The sequence below is a fragment of the Tachypleus tridentatus genome, chromosome 7, assembly GCF_004210375.1.
Source record: "Tachypleus tridentatus isolate NWPU-2018 chromosome 7, ASM421037v1, whole genome shotgun sequence".
Taxonomy (NCBI): Eukaryota; Metazoa; Arthropoda; class Merostomata; order Xiphosura; family Limulidae; genus Tachypleus; species Tachypleus tridentatus.
The window spans coordinates 150,795,443-150,801,442 of record NC_134831.1 but is presented as its reverse complement, the minus strand read 5'-3'; positions in this window follow the sequence as shown (position 1 = coordinate 150,801,442).

Here is a 6,000-nt window from a genome sequence, read left to right as displayed (position 1 = left end):
CGAACCAGTGGGCCGATAAACCACATTTATAGGCCAGCTATAATGCAAGTTCATTTAAGCAAATTATGAGCGGTAATTGTTTGACCTACTTATTTACGCCATGTAATGTAAATGAAGACCAAATTTGATATACACTTTCCGAAATCACCGTAAAATGGTTTTCGCAAAAAACCCATGCTTCCCAAAGGGTTTCCCAATTTTTTTACAGAACTTGAGACCGACATAATTCGTTTGCTACCACTCAGGAGTCGATACAACCAGTGGTTTAAAAAAAGCTACGTTACAAACAGAGAGAGAAAATTTTAGCATGTGCCATATTCATTGCCAACGATATGTTTCATTCAATCCAGAGAACAAAAACAGGAACGGCCTGTGAAATTGAGCATTACCTAACAGGTCGTGGTAAAAATGCAAAAAAAAAAAAATATTTACTTCAACCATTTTACACAATACACAAGGAGTGAACAAAGCTTCTTTGTATTTATATATATATCAGCGTATAATATTGCGAGATTGTGTTTTATAATGATTCTGTCTGTATGTTCGTAACTTGTTAAATATAAAGCTACATAATGGGCTATGCTCTGCTCACTGCGAGTATGAAAACCCGACTTTTAGCATTTAAGTCTTGACGCTTGCCACTAAGTATCCAATGGTTTATATAATGAACGTGTAAACGACTTTTTATATTAATCCTGACATATTAAAATATTTTAAAAACATTGACTTGTTTTTCAGCAATTAAACGAATATTAAGGGACTTATCCCAAAATATTCAAAAGAATAGTATTAATATAAACCAATATACGATCCATATTACTTATAGGGCTAAATTATTAAAAAATGCATTGAAGTAAAAAAAATTAATTTACAAAAACAATTTAGAGAATTGAATCGGATAACTTTACTTCAATAAACTTTTGTTTCACTTTATAAGTGGTGAATAATTCCAGTGTACACATACAAAAAATAAAAAATATAATGATTACATCCTGATCGCGACTTAAAATTTTCTCTTTTACGTGGCATAAATAAGGCATATCTTTTTTAATGGTCAAGGCCACAGAGATCACGACAATCCAAAAATTTCTATTTTTTACCAATGGGACCGATTTTTCAAATTATATGTGTGATGTAGAATATTATTTCTCATTCTCCTGCTAAAAATAATGATAAACATACGGACTGATTTTAATATTTTTTCAGAGCTAAATATGAACAACGTTGCCAGTCGAAGGTATGCCCTCTACTGAATGCCCCTCTAGTTACAAATAATGTTTCTAATAGATCTGTTTGTAAGGTCCAGTGACTTATTTTTATAAAAAAACTGATACTGTTACGTTTATTCTAATAATTTCGTCTTGGCATGGCCGGGTGGTCAGGACGCTCGACTCGTAATCTGAGGGTTCCGGGTTTGAATCCCCGTCACCCCAAACATGCCCGTACTTTCAGCCGTGAAAGCATTATAATGTGACGGTCAATTCCACTATTCGTTGGTAAATGAGTAGCCCAATAATTGACGATGGGTGATGATGGCTAGCTGCCTTCTCTCTAGTCTTACACTGCTAAATTAGAAACGGCTAGCCCAGAGAGCCACCGTGTAGGTTTGCGAGAAATTCAAAAACGAACAAACAAATATTCTAATAATTTTTATACTATGCATTTTTATGAGAAGTGATCATACGTGCATGTTTAAATTTGAACTCAATTTACCTAGAATTCTCATTATTATTTACAGAATTACTTAATCTAGTGATGAATTTGCGAAAGACACGCTAACTATAAGACCTTTCATTTATAAAGTCATATGTACGTAGTTACATAGACATTATATAACAGTCGTGGAACTGAACTACATTATTTAATCGGTCAAGGTGTAATTCGTGATAACAAGACTTGAGATACAGTCAAATGTAGTTGTTAACGTAAAGTACAGAGAAGAGAAAGGTTGTGTTATAAAGATATTAATGATTTTAGTGGAAGTAAGAGTAACAGTACAATACAGTATCATTGTTTATTGAAGGCTTCAAAAAAAGTCTGTACAATAGTGAGAAACTCTTGTTAATTATAGTCCTTCTCTTTATTTATTTTTTGTTATTTTGTTTTTTCTTCTTCATTTTATGAAAATAAACGGCAATATATTCAGGTAAATAACATTTTTTTTATTATTTCATTGGTTTATGGGATAAATACTTATACTGACTTTCAAACAAGTACAGAACTCATAATGAAACACTTCCTTCAGCTGTTTGCCTTTCCTTCTTTTTCTGTTTGATTTTCAAACAAGTACAGAACTCATAATGAAACACTTCCTTCAGCTGTTTGCCTTTCCTTCTTTTTCTGTTTGATTTTCAAACAAGTACAGAACTCATAATGAAACACTTCCTTCAGCTGTTTGCCTTTCCTTCTTTTTCTGTTTGATTTTCAAACAAGCACAGAACTCATAATGAAACACTTCCTTCAGCTGTTTGCCTTTCCTTCTTTTTCTGTTTGATTTTCAAACAAGTACAGAACTCATAATGAAACACTTCCTTCAGCTGTTTGCCTTTCCTTCTTTTTCTGTTTGATTTTCAAACAAGTACAGAACTCATAATGAAACACTTCCTTCAGCTGTTTGCCTTTCCTTCTTTTTCTGTTTGATTTTCAAACAAGTACAGAACTCATAATGAAACACTTCCTTCAGCTGTTTGCCTTTCCTTCTTTTTCTGTTTGATTTTCAAACAAGTACAGAACTCATAATGAAACACTTCCTTCAGCTGTTTGCCTTTCCTTCTTTTTCTGTTTGATTTGGCAGATCTTGCTTTTTATTTTCTTCTCATCAGGGAACTCATCCATAGAGTTTATCATCTCATATCTTTCTTATAGAATATTGGTAGAATATTGTAAATTTTCAGAAGGCTCAGAAAATCCTAGATTTAAATATGTTACTTTATGAGAGAATCAATACACATACGTTTGTCCAGTTATCATTTATTCCGGCTTAAGTAGCCCCGTGGAGGTATACATTACGTGTTAATAATTCAGTAGAATATTATATAACGTGTCCTAGAAATATGTTTTGATGTGCCCCGAAAAAGCACAAAATATGTTCATTACTAAATAATGAATGTATTTATTTAAACACCGATGATGAGAGTCCGTATTCCCATAATCCCTTTTCACACCACATGTTCAACGTAGGTTCCAAGTTTGTGGTTAACAACCTGCATTCGGACTGCTATATTGTTCATCACTTCAGAATATTCGAAATATTCTGGCGGATACTGCTCTTGAAATTATTAATAGTTCGAAGTTTGGTGTTATTATAAGCTCTGTCTTAAAATTAAACTCCCGTACAAAGTAGTCTGGAGATTACAGATCAGGTGAATATGGAAGCCGTTCCACATTCTCATCAAGTGACATCAATGTTTGAGAAAAATCAAAGATCAAAAATGTTCTAGCCTTTATATGGACCTGATTAAGTTAAATATGTATATTTCAGTTGTTCATTTTCTTTAACTACAAACCACAGCAGGTTTATTTCTTAATATAATTATTTTTATTATTCAGACAAACATCAGTGGAGTGAAGAAACCGACAAAGCAAGCAGTACAATTACATTTCTTTGGAAACTTTGTTTTCATCAGCAAAGATTAATTTATCTTATTAACAAACATAAAGATAAAGATGAAGCTCCTAGAATTTCGGTCATATTCAAGAAGAGGTGCTTAAATTATCATCATAATTACGTTGACTGTAACTTTTATTAAAACAGCCACCAGAGTTTTTGTTCTGTTTGTTTTTTTAAACACAAAGTTACACAATGGGCTATCTGGACTGTGACATCGCTAGTAAAGAAATGAGGTTTTTAGTGCTGTAAGCTTACAGATTACCACTGAGCTAGTGAAGGGAGAGGCTAACAAAGTTTCTACGTGAAAATATTTTGATTATTTCATATATTCTTTCCCAAATGGTTTTCATTGGTCAGCGTTAAGTCTACGGATTTACACAATCAAATCAGTAGTACACTTCGAGATAAGACATTATATCCTATGACTTTCTAAGTCATGGAATCAGAATTACAAATTTGAACAATTTTATTTGCTTTAAGATATGATACTAAGATACCCCTAAAACGAACTTCCATTAAAATTGTTGATTTATGGTTCTTTACAAAACAAAAATGACCTTTCGTTTGCATTTACTCCAAAGTGGTAGCTTAAACGAGCTATGTGCGCTCTGAGTGCTAACAATACTTTCTTAAGTTTACAGTTTTCTCTAAAAAGAAAACTAAGATCAATTTTCCTTGCTATGTACTCACACACTAAAGCCTATTATTTACTATTCACTTATGATATTTAACATTATAATAGAACTTATGTAAAAGTCAGAATTTAAAATATTCCGAAACACCTATATTATATAAACAGAACAAGACAACTATAAATGTAGAGTACAGTATGTATCATTACGTCGATTCATGCTCTTAATGATGACAGTATATTTTCATAATACCTCTGCAGTGTAGTTTCTGTTGCAAGTGGCTTCTTTGTAAAGTTATCATGTCCAATAAGCACCATTCCTCCATGCTGACTTTCTGTAGAACATCTAGTGTATAACGCCCATCTCAGCAGTCCTATCCCACTGAAATCCATAAACGCTGCGCCTAACATCCTGAGTATGCTTTCGTGTTAAACAGCATTAATATATATATATATATATTCTATTATTCAACTGCTTGAGTTATGCTACGGATGAACGGGTTTCTCGTGAAAACAGTTTCTGTACCCGTGATTTGTGTAACTTTCCAGATAGAGATTATTTTTCATTATGCTACATCAGTGCCTCTATAATCACATTTTACTTTCCTAATTACGACTTGGAATTAACTTGTATTCAAGTATATTTTAGATGGTTATGGTGCACCAAGGTAACCCATATTCCTTTATTTTCCAATGCCATTAAGTGAAAGAGATATCATAATCTTTTAAATTGATATGAGTGCTACTTAATAACTTAATCTTTTATTCTTATCAACAAAATGCGGCCCGGCATAACCAGGTGGTTAAGGCACTCGATTCGTAATCCGAGGGTCGTGGGTTCGAATCCTCGTCACACCAAACATGCTTGCCCTTTCAGTCATGGAGGAGTTATAATGTAACGGTCAATTCTACTATTCGTTGTTAAAAGAGTAGTCCAAGAGTTGGCGGTGGGTGGTGATAATTAGCTGCCTTTCCTCTAGCTTTACACTGCTAAATTACAGACGGCTAGTGCAAATAGCCCTCGTGTAACTTTGAGTGAAATTCAAAAGAAACCAAACTAAACCAGTTAACAGAATGCAGAACATCGATGAGATGTCATAAAGTATTACGGGTTGGTTACTATTAAACACAAATATACGCAATGGACTACCTGTACTTTCCATACCACGGATATCGATACCCTATTTTTAACTCTGAGTCATTAGGAAAGGGTCAATAATATGGGTACTTTTTATTTAAAAACAAAATTACTTTGCTTAGTAGAAGTGTGAAAATTAATATTTTGCGAGAAAATGGGTTTAACAAAAAGCATTATATATTGTCTAGTACTGGAGTGAATACATTTCCATTCCAGAAAGGAAAATTTTCTAGCTCTCCTTGTACCAGAAATGTTTCCCTAAATATATAAAATTGATTTTATCACATGACATAGAGATCGTGAACCTCCGCACGGAATGTTTCATGTGTTAGTAATAAAAGTTAATTAATACTTTGAAACATTTATTTTCCAATTACATATTGTTATATATGTAATACGATACATTTCTAGGTCTCTTGTGGGTTTAACTCCTATTAAATACTACAATAGATTTAATTTTTTCTACTTCTTTACGATTTAGTTACTCGTTTTATATTAAAGCTAATTTACTAAATTATTAATATGAAAAGATACGTAACGTCAAACGTAAACAAACCTGTGGGAAATTAACAATAAATAAATGAGGAGGTTGCGTGTATATACTTGACCGTCAATGTCATG